Genomic DNA, 25595 nt, shown 5'->3' with positions numbered 1-25595 from the left:
CTAGAGAGGATGGGAAGGAGCCTAAAGAGGATAGGGAGGAGAAGGAGCATAGAGAGGATGGGGAGGAGAAGGAGCATAGAGGATGGGAAGGAGGAGCCTAGAGAGGATGGGAAGGAGGAGCCTATAGAGGATGGAGTGGGGAAGAAGCCTAGACAGCATGGGGAGGGGAAGGAGCCTAATGAGGATGAGGAGTGGAAGAAGCCTAGAGAGGATGGGGAGTGAAGGGAACCTAGAGAAATTGTAGGCAATTGAGCCTAGAGAGTTTGGGGAGGGAAAGGAGCCTATAAAAGATGGGGTGGGGAAGGACCATGGAGAGGATGGGAGGGGAATACATTTGAGTAGGTTTCTGGCACTACAAACTCCATGCAGTCATCTCTGCCATTCAGCACTTGCCATTGTCCTCACAGTACTCATTTTCTACAAACACCAACCCATAGGTGCCTCCCTCCCAGGAATACAGAACACATTTTCTCAGATGATCCCAGTATTGGACCCATTTAGTATGCTGGACATGAAAGTATTCTGCATCCAACCTTCTGGAAAAGACAAACATATTTCCTCCCCCCATCCCTTCACTGGGTTGTTTTACAGAAGAACTAAAGGCATTGATTTTCTGGAGAGTGGAGAGGGGTTAGACCTCCTGTTGGTTTCTATTGCTGCCTCGGCCTCCTTTAGGGAGATTCAGCCTCTCTATTTGTCCTGTTTACAATTATTACCGAAAGTGATATAAAATCCTGAGATTTGGGGTGTCACCAGAACAGGATCAGGAAGAGGACTCCCTATGACACCATTGTATGTAGGGGGCGCTCTGCAACTAGATTTTACACCATCGTATATAGGGGCAGCTTTCCAAATACATTATTACACTGTACAGTATTCTCTCTCCACCCTCTACATTGTAACCCCCCCGGGACACCCCCCATGTGTACATCTGGAGGTCATCTTTCCAGAATCATTCCAACGATGAAACACACACCACCAGATTAATACGACACATGTACTGGTGGTCCAATCAGAACCCTCCAGGCCCCAGCAGTGCACACCCCCAGATTAATATGACACGTGTACTGGTGGTCCAATCAGAACCCTCCAGGCCCCAGCAGTGCACACCCCCAGATTAATATGACACGTGTACTGGTGGTCCAATCAGAACCCTCCAGGCCCCAGCAGTGCACACCCCCAGATTAATACAACACATGTACTGGTGGTCCAATCAGAACCCTCCAGGCCCCAGCAGTGCACACCCCCAGATTAATACAACACATGTACTGATGGTCCATTCAGAACCCTCCAGGTCCCAGCAGTGCACACCCCCAGATTAATATGACACGTGTACTGATGGTCCAATCAGAACCCCCCAGGCCCCAGCAGTGCACACCCCCAGATTTATATGACACGTGTACTGGTGGTCCAATCAGAACCCTCCAGGCCCCAGCAGTGCACACCCCCAGATTAATATGACACGTGTACTGGTGGTCCAATCAGAACCCTCCAGGCCCCAGCAGTGCACACCCCCAGATTAATACAACACGTGTACTGGTGGTCCAATCAGAACCCTCCAGGCCCCAGCAGTGTACACCCCCAGATTTATATGACACGTGTACTGGTGGTCCAATCAGAACCCTCCAGGCCCCAGCAGTGCCCCCAGCCCTGAATTCTCTCCAATGGAACTCTCCAGTGAAATCTCTCATCAATTACTAGCCGGATTCTCTCTATTACCTCCTGTATGTACAAAACTCCCCCAAATCTCTCCCCTCCTCACCATCCACTAGAAATTGGAGGAATTGTTTCTTCTTCCTGAAATCCAGACCTAGAGAGGAATAGAAAAGATCCAACAAACCCCACAAAGTCTTTTTATAGAGATTTATTCCATCAAATCCAAACTATTCTACACATATTTATTCCATGGAATATGAAGAGATTTTTCTATCAATAATCCCATCAAATCTGCGTGTTTATTGGACTTTATTCCCAGCAATAATCAATCAGGAATCCATGGCAGCAATCATCAGATCAATAGGAATGTTTCCAATATCCAGTGATCACGGTTTGATCCTCCAACATAACCAGTGCACAGAATGATAAATCTATCCCATGAAATGGATCTTATTGATTGGTTGATGTCATTTATTGATCTATTGATTCCCTTCTATGATAGAATAGATTGATTTCTCCATGTATTGATCATCCTCTCCATATATCTCTTCACCTTGTCTAACATCATACAAATCCTGAATGCTATAAATCTCAGTCCTGTCCATGAATTGTATGTGACTCGGGTCTTTATAATACCATATACTGGACTGTTACTTCATTCCCTATTTTTATATCGTCTTCTTACACCTGTCCTGATGAAGTGACACTTTGAAGCCATGAAACGCGTTGATGGTGTATTTTACATTCACTTGTCCAGTAAACTCCGACCTTCTGAAGAAAACATTTCAGAGTTTCCTCCTTTACTATGGGCTCCTCTGCTGACCTCACCCTCATTTTTTCTTGGGGTGAAAGTTTTCCACCGGGATCCTAATCCTGCTTAGTATATGATGATCCGTAATTCCCCGAAAATTACCAAAACTTTATTCTCCAGGGCCTCTAATAATAGATGTTTGGGGGTTTATCTCATCTTCAGGCCTAAAATCTGCATTTTCCCATGTGTGCAAAATCATGCAGAAACAGCTCTGGCAGTGAGAGGGTTAATGTGGGCTAGATGGGATCACTCTGCTGGGGTCACACTGTACACATTAGAGCGCCCCCTAGCTGCAGCCTGGTAATAACATTGCTGGGAGGTCTATTCACTGCTACATACTTCCCACCTTTATAGAAACATATAAATGGTTAGCACTTCCTCCTAGAAGAACTGGGGTTGTTGGTTTGAATCCCAACCACTGCCATAGCTGCCTGGAGTTTGCATTTTCTCCCTGTGGCTGCGTGGGTTTCCTCCTGGTACTCCAGTTTCCTCTCACACTCCAAAGACATGCTGGAAGGTAATTGGCTCCTGTCTTCATTGGCCCTAGTATGTGTATGTATGAATGTTAGGGACCTTAGACTGTAGGCTCCTCGGGGGCGGGGACTGATGGGTAATATGTAAATTGATGGCCCTATATAAGTAGCTGTAATCATCTAGGAGTCTGTTCATAAAACAATTGCACAGCAATACACCCGGTGAATGTGCCTGTCATTCCCTCTGTGTGAATGGGATGGGGGGAGTAGAGGGAGTAGGCTCTGTGCTGGGCGGGGTGAATGGTTTCCATGGATATAAAATGGAGAATACCACATTTGGCAATAAGATGGTTCTAATTTCTATGATACTTAGCGCCATCTAAAGGCCAGAAAAGTATGGCATTTATTTATTGACTTTGTAAAATCATCCTTGCCCCTAGGTGGGTGCTGCACCCATCCCCCGCTGGCTCCAAGTGTGAGAACTCAGCGATCACGTGATTGCTGACCATGAGTTCTCACAGCCATTCTGAGCAGAGAGTGACGACTGTCAGTCACCGCTCTCTGCCCTGCCCCCCCCCCCCCACTCACTGGGCTGTGGAGGGGGAAGGTGCAGCTGGTCAAGACTCTGATGTCGGGATCTTTCCCCAGACTGGACCGGCTGAGTGACATCAGCTGACAGCGGGCTTCACCTGAAAACGGGTCACAGGAGTTCAGAATGAACTGCACTCCTCTGATCCACAGGAGAAGTACAGACAAAAGAGCTTTGCCTGAACTTCTCCTTCAAAGAATATGTTCCTCCAACATGTCCTATTCCTGATCTGTGCCGGCTGTCCCATGTCCTGGTATGAAGACGTTTCCTCTTCTCTCTGTATTGCTTCCTTTGTGTGAGATCCCTGGTGATCCTGCCAGTCCCTCTGATTTCCTATTAAACCTGACCACACTAGGCATGAGAGATCAGCGTGGTCAGTTCTCTAACTGTGCTGGGAGCTCAGTCTGCTCTCCTCCAATCATGAGACTTGTCCTGACATCCCCCCTACCCGCACAGCCATTCACTGGGAAGACCAGTGAACTGAAAATAAGTGATCACATGAATAGTAGTAATTAGAATGTCACTTCCTGATATCATTGCTGACTATCAGTGAAATCTGTGAATGATCACCGAGGTCACATGGTACAGGGCTATTCACAACAGACTTGTACCATGTGACAAGCTGAGACCAATCACAGCTCTCACAGTATTTCTCAATGGCTGCAGGAATGCAGCCGGAAAGAAGGAGAAGTTATTGATTTTACAACCTTTATGGGTATAAAAAAACATAATATAAAAAAAAAAATGTAATTTTTTTTAATTATATCTTTTGGTTATAAACTAATTTTGGTTATTTTTTTTTAATAAAAAGATATCTGAATACATTTTGGCCGATTTATGAAGAAAGATTATTTATTTGCAAAATTTTATAAGGAAAACACTTTTTATAAAAATCTTTTGGACATTTTCATTTATATAGCAAGAAAAAAAAAAATTCCAGCAATAATTAAATACCACCAAAATAAAGTTTTATGGGTCTCAGAGTGCGGGAGTGTGACCTCAGGGTGCGGGAGTGTGACCTCAGGGTGTGGGAGTGTGACCTCAGGGTGTGGAAGTGTGACCTCAGAGTGCGGGAGTGTGACCTCAGAGTGCGGGAGTGTGACCTCAGGGATTAGTATGGGGCGTGTCTGATGAAGGAAACCAAGGGCTCTATTTATAGAACATTCATTGGACCAATGAGACAATCATTCCTCCAGCTGTGACAACATCCGGCCTTATGTTAAGTAACACAGTGATTTCCTATGATCGCCGGCTCCATCTAGTGGCCACAATGAGGTGATTTTTCTGAAATCTCTCCATCAGTAAAACTGGCTCAATATGATATTATGGCCACTAGATGGAGCCAATGATCATAAGAAATAAAATAAGGCCAAAACTCCTCCCAGCTGGAGAATGCTGGTCACATCTATTCAACATTGTTCTCCATAGACCTCCAAGTGTTTGTGAAATCTCCCACCACAAAATGTACTCAGCCAATCACAGGTCAGGACTCCATTTTTATTCTTCTCCTGCTATCAAAGGCCAACCCGGTCCCACACTTCATCCATGTCTTTGGGGACCTCTGATCTCCTTATGAACTGTTTCTTCCATGATGAAGATCAGCCATGGAGTATATCTGAGGTGTATATCAGGGGGTGCTTCTTCCCCACATGAGAGCTGGGATGTCCAGCAACATTCATCTAGAAGACATTTCCCGCACTCAAGGCACTAATACACCTCCAGGGTTGTGTGGGACCCCTGATGTACAGGAAGACAGGACTTCAGTGAGGAACATTTCCCTCACTCAGGATAGGAAAGAGGCTTCTCCCTCGTGTGAGATCTCTGATGTTTGTAAAGATTGGACTTTTCAAAAAAACATTTCCAGCACTCAGGACAGGAATACAGCTTTTTCCTTTTGTGAGACCTTTGATGCATGACAAGATCTGCTTGTTTTACAAAACATTTCCCGCACTCAGAACAGAAAAGTGACTACTTCCCTGTGTGCAATCTCTGATGTGTGTAAAGATAGGACTTCTGTGAAAAACATTTCCCACACTCAGGACAGGAATATGGCTTCTCCCCCGTGTGCAATCTCTGATGTGTGTGAAGACTGGACTTCTGTGAAAAACATTTTCCGCACTCAGGACAGGAATACGGTTTCTCCCCCATGTGAGATCTCTGATGGCTGTAAAGACTTGACTTCTGTGAAAAACATTTCCCGCACTCAGGACAAGAATACGGCTTCTCCCCTGTGTGAGATCTCTGATGATTATGAAGACCGGACTTCTGTGAAAAACATTTCCCGCACTCAGGACAAGAATACGGCTTCTCCCCTGTGTGAGATCTGTGATGTTTGTGCACACTTGACTTCTGTGAAAAACATTTCCCGCACTCAGGACAAGAATATGGTTTTTCCCCCGTGTGAGATCTCTGATGCTTCTGCAGCCTGGACTTCTCTGAAAAACATTTCCCGCACTCAGAACAGGAATATGGCTTCTCCTCTGTGTGAAATTTTTGGTGTCTGTAAAGATAGGACTTCAATGAAAAACATTTCCCGCACTCAGGACAAGAATACGGCTTCTGCCCCATGTGAGATGTCTGATGCCTGGAAAGATGGGACTTCAGTGAAAAACATTTTCCGCAATCAGGACAGGAAAATGGCTTCTCCCCCGTGTGAGATCTCTGATGTTTGTGCAGACTGGACTTCTGTGAAAAATATTTCCCACACTCAGGACAAGAATACGGCTTCTCCCCTGTGTGAGATCTCTGATGTTTGTGCAGACTGGACTTTTGTGAAAAACATTTCCCACACTCAGGACAAGAATACGGCTTCTCCCCTGTGTGACATGTCTGATGCCTGGAAAGATGAGACTTCACTGAAAAACATTTACCGCACTCAGGACAGGAAAATGGCTTCTCCCCCTTGAGAGATTTCTGATGTTTGTGCAGACTGGACTTCTCTGGAAAACATTTTCCACACTCAGGATAGGAAGATAGCTTCTCCCCTGTGTGAGATCTCTGATGTCTGTAAAGACTGGACTTCACTGAAAAACATTTCCCGCACCCAGGACAGGAATATGGCTTCTCTCCTGTGTGAGATCTTATATGCATATTAAGACGGTATTCATGATGGAAACATTTCCCGCACTCAGTACAGGAGAACCTCTTCCCTGTTGGAAGGCCGGCCCGGTCCCACACAGTCTGAGGTTCCTCAGGATACGAGAACTCCGATGGTCCATCTACACTGGGTGGTGCCGGATGGACATTGGAGGGAGCCGGGTTTTCTCCTGGACTATACTGTGTGATGTCCTCATCTTCTACTTTCCAGTCTGGAGACAAAGTGAGACAATCCTCGGAGGTTTTCCTCATCTCCCGGCCATGGACTAAAATACAAAGACAAAGAGGATTACTAGACAGGAGCTGATTGGTTCAAATCCCCCCAAATGTCAGGATGGTACAAATCCCCCTGTAAGGGAAAAATGTCTTATAAACTGGCATCCATTGTGTTTAATGCCTCCATTGTAGATGTGGGAACAAGTTAGTTTGGTGTTTATATGTCACTTGTAACAACTGTTTGTTTCATGAATTCAGTTTCCATTCTGTAGAAATGGAACTGCCTTATATGGTGGTCTTTAGTCAAATATGGTAGTTATCTTTCTTGATAAGAGTGCAATATATCGTTGGTCGTTACAATATATCGTTGGTCAGTACAATATTTCGTTGGTCAGTACAATATTTCGTTGGTCAGTACAATATTTCGTTGGTCAGTACAATATATCATCGGTCATTACAATATATCATCGGTCATTACAATATATCGTCGGTCATTACAATATATCATTGGTCATTACAATATATCGTTGGTCATTACAATATATCGTTGGTCATTACAATATATCGTAGGTCATTACAATATATTATTGGTCATTACAATATATCGTAGGTCATTACAATATATCGTTGGTCATTACAATATATCATTGGTCATTACAATATATCATTGGTCATTACAATATATCATTGGTCATTACAATATTTCGTTGGTCATTACAATATATTATTGGTCATTACAATATATCGTTGGTCTTTCTGCATTTGTAAAACCTGCTCGCACGCATTAAACATTCAGACATTTAGTTTGCACATTTCGGTGTCCGGAGCTTTATTCCTCCGGAGCTCAGAGGGCAGAAATTACCGAAGCCATTTAAAGGGCTACAGACATAGGTTGAATCCTTGCAATCTGGTGTCAGAAGTCGGGATTAAAGGTGAGGCTGGTCAGGTAAGCTGAGCTATTTTGTCTTAGTTTTGCCGGATCAAATCCCCTTTAAAGACCCCGGGACAGCAGCCAAAGTTTCCATTTGAGATTGTTGGATCTCACGGAGAGTCCTTGAGGTGGGTCCTCAAAGGAAATTCAGAGGTTTTGGAAGCCTCTGGGGAAAAATTGCCTCGGCAGATGTATTGTGAATTCACAGGAGTCCTCGGTTATTTCTGCCATTTTAGAAGTAGAAGTGCCTATTTGCTGTGTGTTATGGAACTGCTATGTAGTATTTGTGTTTCTTCAGAACAGGTTTATTACAAGGATTTGTACTTTTAGGTGTTAAACTCCTGAACTGTGGAGACGGCTTTGCTGACATGACAACCTCTCCGCTTCAGGGAATAAGTACTGATATTATAATCATTTATTGCTTTGTCTAACAGCTGTTTTGCTTCCACTATGGGAAAGATCCAAAGTAAGGGATCTCTGCCAAAAATTCCAAGGCTTCCGCATAAAGTGTTAAGTGATATTGCTGAGAAAAAGAAAGAGAATCCGGAATGGTCTAGGCTAACTTGTAAAGAATATGTGATCAGAGTATCACCATGGGACGATTACTATGTGGTTCCTTTCACAGACAGTATTGCAGAATGGTCCCTGGATATGAAAAGCAGTGGTCCCTTTCCTAGAGATGGGTCTAATGATAAGATTCATATGGACATGATAAGGGGACTGTGTTTAGGAGATAAGACATCTTTCAACTTGCCCGAGCTGGGACTATAAATACATGAAATCTGCGGGTGTTCACTGGCTCAGAATGACTGGTTACACTCCGGAGCCAAGGAATTTTAATCTCCACTCTTTAACCCCCAGCATCTGCCCCGCCAACTTCTACACAAATATATCCAGCATTACCAAAGACAGAGGATGATGATTTCCTCAAATCTTTGAGAATAGATAGACCACTACAGCCTCCCGTAGAACAAGCAGTGGAGATACAGAGTCCGGATAGTACAGTATGGGAGGAGGAGGGAGGGGCTGTAGGAGGAAGAGAGGAAGGAGACAGATCAGATGGCAGTCCCGAGGCAGAGAGGAAGGAGACAGATCAGATGGCGGTCCCGAGGAAGAGAGGAAGGAGATAGATCAGTTGGCGGTCCAGAGGAAGAGAGGAAGGAGACAGATCAGATGGCGGTCCCGAGGAAGAGAGGAAGGAGACAGATCAGATGGCGGTCCCGAGGAAGAGAGGAAGGAGACAGATCAGATGGCGGTCCCGAGGAAGAGAGGAAGGAGACAGATCAGATGACGGTCCCGAGGAAGAGAGGAAGGAGACAGATCAGATGGCAGTCCCGAGGAAGAGAGGAAGGAGACAGATCAGATGGCAGTCCCGAGGAAGAGAGGAAGGAGACAGATCAGATGGCAGTCCCGAGGAAGAGAGGAAGAAGACAGATCAGATGACGGTCCCGAGGAAGAGAGGAAGGAGACAGATCAGATGGAAGTCCCGAGGAAGAGGAAGGAGACAGATCAGATGGCAGTCCTGAGGAAGGGAGGAAGGAGACAGATCAGATGGCAGTCCGAGGAAGAGGAAGGAGACAGATCAGATGGCAGTCCTGAGGAAGAGAGGAAGGAGACAGATCAGATGACAGTCCTGAGGAAGAGGAAGGAGACAGATCAGATGGCAGTCCCGAGGAAGGAAACAGATCAGATGGCAGTCCCGAAGAAGGAGACAGATCAGATGGCAGTCCCGAGGAAGAGAGGAAGGAAACAGATCAGATGGCAGTCCCGAGGAAGGAAACAGATCAGATGGCAGTCCCGAGGAAGAGAGGAAGGAGACAGATCAGATGGCAGTCCCGAGGAAGAGAGGAAGGAAACAGATCAGATGGCAGTCCCGAGGAAGGAAACAGATCAGATGGCAGTCCCGAGGAAGGAGACAGATCAGATGGCAGTCCCGAGGAAGAGAGGAAGGAGACAGATCAGATGGCAGTCCCGAGGAAGAGAGGAAGGAAACAGATCAGATGGCAGTCCCGAGGAAGGAGACAGATCAGATGGCAGTCCCGAGGAAGAGAGGAAGGAGACAGATCAGATGGAAGACCCGAGGCAGAGAGGAAAGAGACAGATCAGATGGCAATCATTGGTGACAGGTGCACCTGGGTCCTAGTGCCTGCCTGCCTGTATGCCTTGTCGGGATCCTGCACATGCGCAGATTCATGTGCTGCAGCAATCTTCTCTTTCGTACATTCCCAAACGCAATTCTTTTAGCCGGAAATCCCTTACACTCTGGGACATAAAACCATCCTATACACCACACATCATGTACTACATGTCCTTAAGAACCTCACTACGCAGCACATGACAGCACAAAGGGCAAGCGGTTATCAAGTGATTTTGACATCAACTACAAATTTGGAAGTGAAATATGCAGGTTCAAACTCAGGTCCTCTAGCTATGCTAAATTGTTTGCTATGGATAAACGGTGAAACTGACAACCCACCCGAGGAACATGATTGTGTTCAGGTCATACATGAAGATACCTCTCCCAGAATAGACATACAACACCCATTCCGGAAGCTCTGGACATATTTGTAGATGGTTCTTGTTCCAGACCTTCTGATGATACCTTTATACCAGGGTATGCAGTGGTCCCGTTACCTGACATTGTTCAGGAGGCATTACCCCTCACTCACAAATCAGCCCAAGCTGCAGAATTGATTGCACTAACAAGGACTTGTGAACTTTGTGAGAATCAAGATGTAAATGTTTACACAGATTCTAGGTATGCTTTTGGAGTTGTCCATGATTTTGGTAAAATATGGCAGAGAAGGGGATTCTCCACTGCAGATGGAAAAGGAGTATCACATGCGGACCTAATAAACAATCTTCTGGAAGCCATTCATAAACCTAGGTCCATTGCAGGAATTAGATGTCAGGCACACACATCTTCCTCTGATTTTGTAGCTAAAGGCAAGGCATTTGCTGATTGCACTGCTAAAAATGCCGCCTATAGCAACACCTCTTGTAAACTCACAAATGTCTATTGGCCATTTTAGATCCACCGATGTTACCGGAACATTCTCTTCTCAAGGAGCTGCAATATACAGAAATGAAGAGGATGTAGCATACTGGCAACAGAAGGAGTTGACATGAGATGTAATTGTCTAATGTCAAAAGGAGGTATCCTAGGACTCCCACGTCACAGCGCTCCTCTCATTATGGCGCAGTTCCATGGCATAGGACATCGGGGTTGGCAGGTAGTGAAAGATGAAATAAAGAAAAGATTTTGTGTTCCAAATCTTACTAAGCAGACACAAGAACAAATAGGGCGTGTGTTACATGCATCAGAAACAATGGTGGAAACCCCAATCAGGTTAGACATCATCAGCTATTGCCACCTAGTGGACTATTTGAGGAACTTCAAATTGATTTCACACACATGCCTAATAGTGGACGAGGCGAGTTTCTGCTGGTGATAGTGGATCGCTTTAGTCGCTGGCCTGAAGCATTTGTAACAAAGAGGATGCAAGGAGCGTTACTAAAATCCTTTACAAAGAAATCATCCCTCGATGGGGATGTCTGGTAAGTATAGACTCAGACAAAGGACCAGCATTTACATCAAAGGTTACACAACAGGTAGCCAAACTGATGAGCATTGACTGGATGTTCCATATATTCTACCACACAGAGTTCTGGTCAGGTAGGACGGGCAAATAGGACCCTGAAGGAAAAACTAAGGAAGGCAACAGGGGGGACATTGAAGTGATGGGAAGCGTTCTTGCCAGCTGTTCTGGCTGAGATGAGGATGACACCACATAAAGGCACCAAGCTTTCCCCCTTTGAAATTCTTATGGGCAGGCCATTCCCCACCCCCTGGACAAGAGGTCCTTTGGTAGTTATGTCAGGTGATTTAGAATTAAAGAAAGATATGTCCAGGAATTGATTAGGGTGCTGAATGGTGTACAGGTAAAACTTGAAAAATGAGAATATGGTGCATTCATTCATTCATTTATTTCAGTGCAGCAACTTAAAAGGTGAAACTAATATATGAGATAGACTCATTCCATGCAAAGCAAGATAGTTCAAGCCGTGATTTGTCATCATTGTGATGATTATGGCTTACAGCTCATGAAAACCCCAAATCCACAATCTCAGAAAATGAGAATATTTCATGCAATCAATAAAACACGGATTGTACATAGAACAATATTGCACCTCTGAAAAGTAGAAGCTGCATATGTACTCAGTACTTGGTTTGGGCCCCTTTTTCAGCAATTTCTGCCTCAATGCGGCGTGGCATGGAAGCTATCAGCCTGTGGCACTGCTGAGGTGTTATGGAAGACCAGGATGCTTCAATAGCGGCCTTCAGCTCTTCTGCATTGTTCGGTCTCATGTCTCTCATCTTTCTCTTGGCAATGCCCCATAGATTCTCTATGGGGTTCAGGTCAGGCGAGTTTGCTGGCCAATCAAGCACAGTAATCCCACGGTCATTGAACCAGGTTTTGGTGCTTTTGGCAGTGTGGGCGGTGCCAAGTTCTGCTGGAAAATGAAGTCCGCCTCCCCATAAAGCTGGCCTGCGGAAGGAAGCATGAAGTGCTCCAAAATCTCCTGGTAGATGGCTGTGGTGACCCTGGACTTAATGAAGCACAATGGGCCAACACCAGCAGATGACATGGCTCCCCAAATCAACACAGACTGTGGAAACTTCACACTGGACTTCAAACATCTTGCAGTGTGTGCCTCTCCATTCTTCCTCCATACTCGGGGTCCTTGTGCCTCTCCATTCTTCCTCCATTCTTGGGGTCCTTGGGCCTCTCCATTCTTCCTCCATACTCGGGGTCCTTGGGCCTCTCCATTCTTCCTCCATACTCGGGGTCCTTGGGCCTCTCCATTCTTCCTCCATACTCGGGGTCCTTGTGCCTCTCCATTCTTGGGCCTCTCCATTCTTCCTCCATACTTGGGGTCCTTGTGCCTCTCCATTCTTCCTCCATACTCGGGGTCCTTGGGCCTCTCCATTCTTCCTCCATACTCGGGGTCCTTGGTTTCCAAATGAGATGTTGTTCTCATCAGAAAAGAGGACTTTGGACCACTGAGCAACAGCCAGGTCTGTTTTTCTTTAGCCCAGGTAAGACGTTTCTGACGTTGTTTGTTGTTCAGGAGCGGCTTGACAAGAGGAATACGACATTTGAAGCCCATGTCCAGGATCTGTCTGTGTGGTGGCTCTTGATGCACTGACTCCAGCCTCAGTCCACTCCTTGTGAAAGTCCCCAACACTTTTGAATGGCCTTTTCCTGACAATCCTCTCCAGGCTGCGGTCATCCCTGCTGCTTGTGCACCTTTTTCTTCCACACTTTTCCCTTCCACATAACTTTCTATTAATGTGCTTTGATACAGCACTTTGGGAACATCCAACTTCTTCTGCAATTACCTTTTGAGGCTTTCCCTCCTTATGGAGGGTGTCAGTGATGGTGTCAGGTCAGTAGTCTTTCCCATGATTGTGATTCCTACTAAACCAGACTGAGAGACCATTTAAAGGCTCAGGAACCCTTTGCAGGTGTTATGGCTGAATTATCTGATTAGAGTGGGACACTTTGATCTGAGAATATTCCACCTTTTCACAATATTCTCATTTTCTGAGATTGTGGATTTGGGGTTTTCATGAGCTGTAAGCCATAATCATCACAATGATGACAAATCACGGCTTGAACTATCTTGCTTTGCATGGAATGAGTCTATCTCATATATTAGTTTCACCTTTTAAGTTGCTGCACTGAAATAAATGAACTTTTGCACGATATTCTAATTTTTAGAGTTTCAAATGTATATGGTGATGTCTCTCTCTCATTCCCTCTTCCCACAGATGATCCAACCCACCCGTACAAGCCAGGAGAAGGGTAGTGGTTAAGGATCTTCACAAACACAAGACCACAGATCCGCCATACGAAGAAACTACCATACCATGTGATGAGAACCGCAGTTCTGACTGCTGATTCCAACGTCTGGATACATGCTTCTAGAGTAAAGAGGATCCCGGAACCTCCAAGGAACCTCCAAGGAACCAGGAGCAACAGATGGAACAGGTAAAGGAGACAGACCTACCAGTGTTCTTCAATCTCCAGAATGCTGCTTCATCCAGAGACAGCCTGGAAGAACTATCTTTTGGTTGTCTCTTAGTGATAAGTGTTTCAGTGGCATACTGGGCTAGTCACTGTTATTATCATCCAGAAGAATGGCCACCAATCTGTGGCCACAACAATAAGACCGTAAATGACAGCGGACTAATAAAAAAGCAGCAGAAAAGATCATTGACCGAGAATATGTCATTATTGAAATGTAAGTATAGGTATGCCAAGCTCTCGGGATTCCAGAGTTGTTGGGTTTGCAGTATACTCCACCCCGAAACTATGAACATTCCTTTGTATGCGTAGAATAAGTAAAGTGCAGCGCTAAAATGACAATTGGAAAAAGTTCAATCTCCAAAGTTCGATAAAGAAGCGATCTAGACACACACATAAATGTTCATAGGATCAAGCAAAATAGGTGAACACAGCTGAAATCGGATCCGGGAAATGGCAAGAATGCACACTCACCAACCGCACATAGGAAATGCGCGTTTTGTTTTATATCCCATCAAACGAGTACCGATACCCCACAGGGAGAGATGTCCTCAAACGGTCTGCTGGGCTAATATGGTCTCCTCAGTTTAAAATGGATCACTCACGGCACACGTCCCTTCCAGGTACAGGTATCCCTCCTCTGAGTGATGTGTAGCTGTGTCTGCCGACCCCTCAGTGGGGGGTAAAAAATGGAGAAGTACCCATAGTGTAGTATATCCAAATTTATTGGTAAAGAAAGGGTTAACAACCCAGGTCAGCAATATTACTGGCAAAAAGCCAGAAAACACAGAAATAGGATTGATTAAAAAAGTAAATTACTGACCCTTTAAAAGCAAACACCCAGACCTCCACGTGGTCTGGGTGATAGAGAGGCGTCACAGGCTGTCAGTTCCTCCTGAGGCCTTTCGTGCTAAGGCACATCTTCAGAGGGGATGCTGACAGCTCTGTGACCGACGCCAAATGAATATATGGAGAAAACGCGGGGTTCGCGCATGCGCAATGGATCGCCGCCATTTTCCAGAAGACCATACAACTGCGCATGCGCGCACATCGAAGCGCCATTTTACCATAGATATACAGAGCTGTCGGCAGTGATATCTCCAGCCAAGCTAACTAAACGCCTATACAGCGCAATTAAGCATGAGACATGGCTCCACGTTCCCAGGGAGGTGGGTTGGTGATTTATTACAGATACTATCCTACCAAAGAGGTAGGATAGCGAATTACTTTCTGCAATACTATCTCATTGGTAGATTCACCACAGTGGGGGTGACATAATAAGGGGATGTTAAAGATAGACCCATATCATGAAAAAAGCGCTCCGAGTGCCCAGATAACAAACATTAACGGTCTACAAAGTGTCATTACATCCAAGTAATTAACGGTCTATCAAAGAGCCAGATAAGCAAAGATAAAAACAATATATATCATTTGTCGAAAATCATATATAAAAATGCATATATTAAATTGCATAACATATCATATGAATACCATATATATTAAATAAATGGATAAATAAAAGGCTTGTGGTCGTGAAACAATAAGCCGAATAAGGTAGCTTACAATAAAATAAATTAAATGGGCAAAGTAGGATAGCTAAAAATGAATCAATTCAACTAGGACTAATGTGTTAAGTATTGCGTACCCCACCCAATACTTACTTCTGTTTTTAGGGACACCAAATTGGTGCCATGGGGTTTAGGTTGTGCATGTGACGCACCTCCTATAAGGTAATTTTTTATTTTTAAATATGTACTACTAAAAGGTGATTTCGACCACACATGTTGAATATTGCAAAAGAAAAGGTAACATTAATTCATCCTTGGCATATCTTAGGTGCTCCGGGAACAATGATCACCAACACGTGTAATATATGTATTTCGGTACAAGTCCTTATGTACTGATCCTTAGGTTTACACCGGAAGTACTCAGGGTAATGCTAGTATGGTAATAAATTGAGTTTTTGGAAATACTATAGAATAGAATAGCATAAATAGAATAGAACAACCTAGACGAACACATAATTCAAACTTAACATGCAGGGCTAGTATTGGTCAGTCATGAAATATACTCTGTGCAGGTCATAATTCAATAGACAACAGGGCGAGAAGTGACTAGGCCAAACAAAAAGAGTGAAGTGACACACTAGTAGAGAAAAGGATACTAACTATTTGCTATATAGCAATTGATATCTATTTCAATATTGTGCCCTTTAGGGTGTAAAGTATCAAGTTCATACACCCATTTTGTTTCAGCCTGTGATACGGCCCTGGTTTTATTCTGACCCCTCCAATTTGGTGGTATTGTCTCAATTCCTACAAATTTGAGGGAAGAGGGGTCACAATTATGGAATAGCCTATAGTGATTCGAGAGTGAATGCTCTCTATAGCCCTTCCTGATATTAGCTACATGCTCTCGCAGCCGGTCACGGAGGCGTCTGGTCGTGCGCCCCACGTATTGTTTATGACACGGGCATTGGAGAAGGTATACCACAAATCTATTATTACAGGAGATGAATTGGTTGATGGTGTATGTTTTATTGGTAGTAGAAGAGCCAAAGTTGTTAATCCTGTTCTTCCTTGTACCGTTACACTTACAGATAATACATTTGTTACAGGGAAAAAACCCTTTAAGTTCTCCAAAAAATGTGGCACCTGTCGGAGGGTTTATTACATTAGGGGCTATCCGATGCCTAATTGCTGGCGCTTTTCGATAAATAATCTCTGGTTTATCAGGTAGGAATTTAGATAGTATGGGATCCAGTTTCAGTAGTTCCCAATTCTTTTTTATAATCCCTCCAATTTGTCTGAATTGTGTGGAAAATGTTGTTATGAAAGGACAGACCCTTGCTTCTGTGCGTTTTGGTCTGTTAGATAACATGGTGTTCCTATCGTATTGGGCAACCATCTGTATTGTATTATCCAGGGTGTCTTCCTTATAGCCCTTTTCTAAGAACCTTTCCTTCAGTATTAGTGCTTGGTTAAAATATGTATTCAAGTCTGTGCAATTTCGTCGAATACGCATAAGTTGACCTTTAGGGATGTTATTCAGCCAATTAGGGTGGTGGCTAGAGATGAGCGAAGAAATGAAAAATTCGATTCGGCTGATTCGGCGAATTCCAGTGTGAAATTCGATTCGATGCGAATTTCTCCGCTACGAAGATGACTTATTTAAAGGGTTTCTAGGCTTCAGAGAGCCTTTAAATTAGTGCAGAACACTGTACCTTTAATTTAAATGCCCTTGGAGATGAGGAAGGAGAAGGAGAAGGAGAAGGATGAGAAGAAGGAGAAGGAGAAGGATGAGAAGAAGGAGAAGGAGAAGGGTGAGAAGAAGGAGAAGGATGAGAAGAAGGAGAAGGATGAGAAGAAGGAGAAGGAGAAGGATGAGAAGAAGGAGAAGGAGAAGGATGAGAAGAAGGAGAAGGAGAAGGATGAGAAGAAGGAGAAGGATGAGAAGAAGGAGAAGGATGAGAAGAAGGAGAATGATGAGAAGAAGGAGAAGGATGATAAGAAGAAGGCTGAGAATAAGGAGAAGGATGAGAAGAAGGAGAAGGAGAAGGATGAGAAGAAGGAGAAGGATGAGAAGAAGGAGAAGGAGAAGGATGAGAAGAAAGAGAAGGATGAGAAGGAGAAGGATGAGAAGAAGAAGGATGAGAAGAAGAAGGATGAGAAGAAGGAAAAGGATGAGAAGAAGAAGGATGAGAAGAAGGAGAAGGATGAGAAGAAGGAGAATGATGAGAAGAAGGAGAAGGATGATAAGAAGGACAAGGAAGAGAAGAAGGAGAAGGAGAAGGATGAGAAGAAGGAGAAGGATGAGAAGAAGGAGAAGGATGAGAAGAAGGAGAAGGATGAGAAGAAGGAGAAGGATGAGAAGAAGGAGAAGGAGAAGGATGAGAAGAAGGAGAAGGATGAGAAGAAGAAGGATGAGAAGAAGGATGAGAAGAAGGAGGAGAAGGATGAGAAGAAGAAGGATGAGAAGAAGGAGAAGGATGAGAAGAAGGAGAAGGAAGAGAAGAAGGAGAAGGAGAAGGATGAGAAGGAGAAGGATGAGAAGAAGGAGAAGGATGAGAAGAAGGAGAAGGAGAAGGATGAGAAGAAGGAGAAGGATGAGAAGAAGAAGGATGAGAAGAAGGATGAGAAGGATGAGAAGAAGGAGAAGGATGAGAAGAAGGAGAATGATGAGAAGAAGGAGAAGAAGGAGAAGGATGAGAAGAAGGAGAAGGATGAGAAGAAGGAGAAGGATGAGAAGAAGGAGAAGGATGAGAAGAAGGAGAAGGAGAAGGATGAGAAGAAAAAGGATGAGGAGAAGGAGAAGGATGAGAAGAAGGAGAAGGAGAAGGATGAGAAGAAGGAGAAGGATGAGAAGAAGGAGAAGGATGAGAAGAAGGAGAAGGAGAAGGATGAGAAGAAGGAGAAGGAGAAGGATGAGAAGAAGGAGAAGGAGAAGGATGAGAAGAAGGAGAAGGATGAGAAGAAGGAGAAGGATGAGAAGGAGAAGGATGAGAAGGAGAAGGATGAGAAGAAGAAGGCTGAGAATAAGGAGAAGGATGAGAAGAAGGAGAAGGATGAGAAGAAGGAGAAGGATGAGAAGAAGGAGAAGGATGAGAAGAAGGAGAAGGAGAAGGATGAGAAGAAAAAGGATGAGGAGAAGGAGAAGGATGAGAAGAAGGAGAAGGAGAAGGATGAGAAGAAGGAGAAGGATGAGAAGAAGGAGAAGGATGAGAAGAAGGAGAAGGAGAAGGATGAGAAGAAGGAGAAGGAGAAGGATGAGAAGAAGGAGAAGGAGAAGGATGAGAAGAAGGAGAAGGATGAGAAGAAGGAGAAGGATGAGAAGGAGAAGGATGAGAAGGAGAAGGATGAGAAGAAGAAGGCTGAGAATAAGGAGAAGGATGAGAAGAAGGAGAAGGATGAGAAGAAGGAGAAGGATGAGAAGAAGGAGAAGGAGAAGGATGAGAAGAAAGAGAAGGATGAGAAGGAGAAGGATGAGAAGAAGAAGGATGAGAAGAAGAAGGATGAGAAGAAGGAAAAGGATGAGAAGAAGAAGGATGAGAAGAAGAAGAAGGATGAGAAGAAGGAGAATGATGAGAAGAAGGAGAAGGATGATAAGAAGGAGAAGGAAGAGAAGAAGGAGAAGGAGAAGGATGAGAAGAAGGAGAAGGATGAGAAGAAGGAGAAGGATGAGAAGAAGGAGAAGGATGAGAAGAAGGAGAAGGATGAGAAGAAGGAGAAGGAGAAGGATGAGAAGAAAAAGGATGAGGAGAAGGAGAAGGATGAGAAGAAGGAGAAGGAGAAGGATGAGAAGAAGGAGAAGGATGAGAAGAAGGAGAAGGATGAGAAGAAGGAGAAGGAGAAGGATGAGAAGAAGGAGAAGGAGAAGGATGAGAAGAAGGAGAAGGAGAAGGATGAGAAGAAGGAGAAGGATGAGAAGAAGGAGAAGGATGAGAAGGAGAAGGATGAGAAGGAGAAGGATGAGAAGAAGAAGGCTGAGAATAAGGAGAAGGATGAGAAGAAGGAGAAGGAGAAGGATGAGAAGAAGGAGAAGGATGAGAAGAAGGAGAAGGAGAAGGATGAGAAGAAAGAGAAGGATGAGAAGGAGAAGGATGAGAAGAAGAAGGATGAGAAGAAGAAGGATGAGAAGAAGGAAAAGGATGAGAAGAAGAAGGATGAGAAGAAGGAGAAGGATGAGAAGAAGGAGAATGATGAGAAGAAGGAGAAGGATGATAAGAAGGAGAAGGAAGAGAAGAAGGAGAAGGAGAAGGATGAGAAGAAGGAGAAGGATGAGAAGAAGGAGAAGGATGAGAAGAAGGAGAAGGATGAGAAGAAGGAGAAGGATGAGAAGAAGGAGAAGGAGAAGGATGAGAAGAAGGAGAAGGATGAGAAGAAGAAGGATGAGAAGAAGGATGAGAAGAAGGAGGAGAAGGATGAGAAGAAGAAGGATGAGAAGAAGGAGAAGGATGAGAAGAAGGAGAAGGAAGAGAAGAAGGAGAAGGAGAAGGATGAGAAGGAGAAGGATGAGAAGAAGGAGAAGGATGAGAAGAAGGAGAAGGATGAGAAGAAGGAGAAGGAGAAGGATGAGAAGAAGGAGAAGGATGAGAAGAAGAAGGATGAGAAGAAGGATGAGAAGGATGAGAAGAAGGAGAAGGATGAGAAGAAGGAGAATGATGAGAAGAAGGAGAAGAAGGAGAAGGATGAGAAGAAGGAGAAGGATGAGAAGAAGGAGAAGGATGAGAAGAAGGAGAAGGATGAGAAGAAGGAGAAGGAGAAGGATGAGAAGAAAAAGGATGAGGAGAAGGAGAAGGATGAGAAGAAGGAGAAGGATGAGAAGGAGAAGGAGAAGGATGAGAAGAAGGAGAAGGAGAAGGATGAGAAGAAGGAGAAGGATGAGAAGAAGGAGAAGGATGAGAAGGAGAAGGAGAAGGATGAGAAGGAGAAGGATGAGAAGAAGGAGAAGGAGAAGGATGAGAAGAAGGAGAAGGAGAAGGATGAGAAGAAGGAGAAGGATGAGAAGAAGGATGAGCAGAAGGAGAAGGATGAGAAGAAGGAGAAGGATGAGAAGAAGGAGAAGGATGAGAAGAAGGATGAGAAGAAGGATGAGAAGAAGGAGAAGGATGAGAAGAAGGACAGTTCTGTGACAGTTTCTGTCTATTTCTGACAGTTCTGGGACATTCACTCCATACAGCGGTTTCAACCGCTGTATGGAGGGAATGTCATGGAACTGTCAGAAATAGACTATTAATGACAGTTCTGGGACTGTCCTTCCATGCAGCGGTTGAAACATTGTATGTATTTGTTTCCATAAATGGATCCATTTATGGAAACAAATACATACAATGTTTCAACCGCTGCATGGAAGGACAGTCCCAGAACTGTCATTAATAGTCTATTTCTGACAGTTCCATGACATTCCCTCCATACAGCGGTTAAAACAGCTGTATGCAGTGAATGTCCCAGAACTGTCATAAATAGTCTATTTCTGATAGATCTGGGACATTCACTCCATACAGCTGTTTTAACCGCTGTATGGAGGGAATGTCATGGAACTGTCAGAAATAGACTATTAATGACAGTTCTGGGACTGTCCTTCCATGCAGCGGTTGAAACATTGTATGTATTTGTTTCCATAAATGGATCCATTTATGGAAACAAATACATACAATGTTTCAACCGCTGCATGGAAGGACAGTCCCAGAACTGTCATTAATAGTCTATTTCTGACAGTTCCATGACATTCCCTCCATACAGCGGTTAAAACAGCTGTATGCAGTGAATGTCCCAGATCTATCAGAAATAGACTATTTATGACAGTTCTGGGACATTCACTGCATACAGCTGTTTTAACCGCTGTATGGAGGGAATGTCATGGAACTGTCAGAAATAGACTATTAATGACAGTTCTGGGACTGTCCTTCAATGCAGCGGTTGAAACATTGTATGTATTTGTTTCCATAAATGGATCCATTTATGGAAACAAATACATACAATGTTTCAACCGCTGCATGGAAGGACAGTCCCAGAACTGTCATTAATAGTCTATTTCTGACAGTTCCATGACATTCCCTCCATACAGCGGTTAAAACAGCTGTATGCAGTGAATGTCCCAGATCTATCAGAAATAGACTATTTATGACAGTTCTGGGACATTCACTGCATACAGCTGTTTTAACCGCTGTATGGAGGGAATGTCATGGAACTGTCAGAAATAGACTATTAATGACAGTTCTGGGACTGTCCTTCCATGCAGCGGTTGAAACATTGTATGTAAACAAATACATACAATGTTTCAACCGCTGCATGGAAGGACAGTCCCAGAACTGTCATTAATAGTCTATTTCTGACAGTTCCATGACATTCCCTCCATACAGCGGTTAAAACAGCTGTATGGAGTGAATGTCCCAGATCTATCAGAAATAGACTATTTATGACAGTTCTGGGACATTCACTGCATACAGCTGTTTTAACCGCTGTATGGAGGGAATGTCATGGAACTGTCAGAAATAGACTATTAATGACAGTTCTGGGACTGTCCTTCCATGCAGCGGTTGAAACATTGTATGTATTTGTTTCCATAAATGGATCCATTTATGGAAACAAATACATACAATGTTTCAACCGCTGCATGGAAGGACAGTCCCAGAACTGTCATTAATAGTCTATTTCTGACAGTTCCATGACATTCCCTCCATACAGCGGTTTAAAACAGCTGTATGCAGTGAATGTCCCAGAACTGTCATAAATAGTCTATTTCTGATAGATCTGGGACATTCACTCCATACAGCTGTTTTAACCGCTGTATGGAGGGAATGTCATGGAACTGTCAGAAATAGACTATTAATGACAGTTCTGGGACTGTCCTTCCATGCAGCGGTTGAAACATTGTATGTATTTGTTTCCATAAATGGATCCATTTATGGAAACAAATACATACAATGTTTCAACCGCTGCATTGAAGGACAGTCCCAGAACTGTCATTAATAGTCTATTTCTGACAGTTCCATGACATTCCCTCCATACAGCGGTTAAAACAGCTGTATGCAGTGAATGTCCCAGAACTGTCATAAATAGTCTATTTCTGATAGATCTGGGACATTCACTGCATACAGCTGTTTTAACCGCTGTATGGAGGGAATGTCATGGAACTGTCAGAAATAGACTATTAATGACAGTTCTGGGACTGTCCTTCCATGCAGCGGTTGAAACATTGTATGTATTTGTTTCCATAAATGGATCCATTTATGGAAACAAATACATACAATGTTTCAACCGCTGCATTGAAGGACAGTCCCAGAACTGTCATTAATAGTCTATTTCTGACAGTTCCATGACATTCCCTCCATACAGCGGTTAAAACAGCTGTATGCAGTGAATGTCCCAGAACTGTCATAAATAGTCTATTTCTGATAGATCTGGGACATTCACTCCATACAGCTGTTTTAACCGCTGTATGGAGGGAATGTCATGGAACTGTCAGAAATAGACTATTAATGACAGTTGTGGGACTGTCCTTCCATACAGCGGTTGAAACATTGTATGTATTTGTTTCCATAAATGGATCCATTTATGGAAACAAATACATACAATGTTTCAACCGCTGCATGGAAGGACAGTCCCAGAACTGTCATTAATAGTCTATTTCTGACAGTTCCATGACATTCCCTCCATACAGCGGTTAAAACAGCTGTATGCAGTGAATGTCCCAGAACTGTCATAAATAGTCTATTTCTGATAGATCTGGGACATTCACTCCATACAGCTGTTTTAACCGCTGTATGGAGGGAATGTCATGGAACTGTCAGAAATAGACTATTAATGACAGTTCTGGGACTGTCCTTCCATGCAGCGGTTGAAACATTGTATGTATTTGTTTCCATAAATGGATCCATTTATGGAAACAAATACATACAATGTTTCAACCGCTGCATTGAAGGACAGTCCCAGAACTGTCATTAATAGTCTATTTCTGACAGTTCCATGACATTCCCTCCATACAGCGGTTAAAACAGCTGTATGCAGTGAATGTCCCAGAACTGTCATAAATAGTCTATTTCTGACAGTTCTGGGACATTCACTCCATACAGCGGTTTCCGGCAAAAAGTGTATGTGCAGAGTTCCTCTATTCTGCAGATACACTTAGAGGAGCTCTGCAGATACACTTAGAGGAGCTCTGCACATACACTTTTTTCCGGTTTGGAATTATTCTTATTTTCATCCTACTTCTTCTTCTTCTTCTTCATCCTCATCCTCATCCTCTTCTTCTTCTGAGGATGAGGATGAAGAAGAAGAAGAAGAAGAAGAAGAAGTAGGATGAAAATAAGATTAATTCCAAGCCGGCAAAAAGTGTATGTGCAGAGCTCCTCTAAGTGTATCTGCAGAGCTCCTCTAAGTGTATCTGCAGAATAGAGGAACTCTGCACATACACTTTTTGCCGGCTTGGAATTATTCTTCTTTTCATCCTACTTCTTCTTCTTCTTCTTCTTCATCCTCATCCTCAGAAGAAGAGGATGAGGATGAGGATGAGGATGAGGAAGAAGAAGAAGAATGAAAAGAAGAATAATTCCAAGCCGGCAAAAAGTGTATGTGCAGAGTTCCTCTATTTCTGACAGTTCTCTCACAGCTTCTTCACATGTACAGCGGTTGAAATATCTGTATCCTAAATGGAAACTAATAGATACAAATTGTATCTATTAGTTTCCATTTAGGATACAGATGTTTCAACCGCTGTACATGTGAAGAAGCTGTGAGAGAACTGTCAGAAATAGAGGAACTCTGCACATACACTTTTTGCCGGCTTGGAATTATTCTTCTTTTCATCCTACTTCTTCTTCTTCTTCTTCTTCTTCTTCTTCATCCTCATCCTCATCCTCTTCTTCTGAGGATGAAGAAGAAGAAGAAGTAGGATGAAAAGAAGAATAATTCCAAGCCGGCAAAAAGTGTATGTGCAGAGTTCCTCTATTTCTGACAGTTCTCTCACAACTTCTTCACATGTACAGTGGTTGAAACATCTGTATCCTAAATGTAAACTAATAGATACAATGTTTCAACCGCTAAACATGTGTTCCTTCTGTCAGAGAACTGTCAGAAATAGCGGAGCTCACTGCAGGGACACTTTTGCCGGCTGATCGGGAAATGTTCGATTCGCGCACCCGAAGTAGGCAAAATTTCGGTTTCGACACGAATCGAATATTTCCTGAAATTCGACTCGAATTCCGGTTCGCCTAGTTCGATTCGCTCATCTCTAGTGGTGGCAGCTACTTGTAGGAATGTAGCTGTTCCTATCGGTGGTTTTGAAAAATGATTTTGTAGCAATTGTGCCATTAAGATTAATGAGTGTAAGATCTAAAAAATTAATTTCAGACTGACTATATAGGAATGTGAGCTTAATATTCAACCTGTTGTTGTTGAGGCTGATAAAGAAGTTATTGAGTGATTCCGCATCACCATTCCATAAAAGGATGATATCGTCTATGTACCTCTTGTACATAACCAATTCTGGCCAGTCTCTAGAATATATCATGTCTTCTTCCCAACGGGACATGAAAAGGTTCGCCAAACTAGGGGCAAACTTTGCCCCCATCGCGACACCTTTAATCTGCAAATAATAGGACTGGTCGAACCAGAAATAATTGTGATCCATTGCGAACGCTAGTAGTTCTAAGATAAAGCATTTCTGTAATGGAAGTAAGTTGCCATAATTCGTTAGGTAAAAATCAACCGCTTCCATACCATCCGCATGCTCAATGTTTGTGTAGAGTGAAGCTACATCAGCGGTAACCAGATAAGTGCTTGATGATGTATTCAAAGTGCTGCAGATATTCAGCACTTGTTTTGTATCCCGGAGGTACGATGGGGTCTGTACCACCAGTGGCTGGAGATAGTGGTCTACATATTCCCCTATTTTTGAGCTAAGGGATCCAATCCCACTGATGATTGGACGACCTGGAGGATGGACTGGGTCCTTATGTACTTTAGGCAGAATATACAATATAGGTAACTTAGGTGCTGTGGGGCAAAGGTAAGCTTTCTCTTTCTTATTCAGTATGTTTAAGTCATAACCTTTATTAATAATCTTCTTCAAATCCTTCTTGTACCCTATTATTGGGTCATGTGGTAAAGGTCTATATGTAGTAATATCATTCAAGATGTTTTTCACCTCGGTCATATATTGGACCTTACCAAGGATTACTACTCCACCCCCCTTGTCCGCTGGTCTGATGACCAGGTCCTTCCTTTCAAGT

At 43.5% G+C, this 25595-nt stretch overlaps 1 protein-coding gene and 1 pseudogene across 2 annotated transcripts in view; one reads left to right on the top strand and one right to left on the bottom strand.

Annotated features, from left to right (window-relative positions):
* LOC149433145 (uncharacterized) overlaps positions 1–25595 on the top strand; it is a 141166-nt gene that overhangs the window by 71954 nt on the left and 43617 nt on the right. The gene's annotated exons all lie outside the window — the stretch shown is intronic.
* The window catches only part of LOC149433147 (uncharacterized), a 47852-nt pseudogene continuing 26618 nt past the window's right edge, over positions 4362–25595 (bottom strand). Inside the window, exon 7 of the transcript XR_016308866.1 lies at positions 4362–6403. The product of XR_016308866.1 is annotated as an uncharacterized LOC149433147 (transcript). The remainder of the gene's footprint in view (positions 6404–25595) is intronic.

Source organism: Staurois parvus, unplaced genomic scaffold (genome assembly GCF_062004578.1).
Source record: "Staurois parvus isolate SC_StPar_1 unplaced genomic scaffold, SC_StPar_1.0 ptg001957l, whole genome shotgun sequence".
NCBI lineage: Eukaryota > Metazoa > Chordata > Amphibia > Anura > Ranidae > Staurois > Staurois parvus.
The sequence above is the reverse complement of the archived record's forward strand: the minus strand, read 5'-3'. Positions and strand labels throughout refer to the sequence as shown.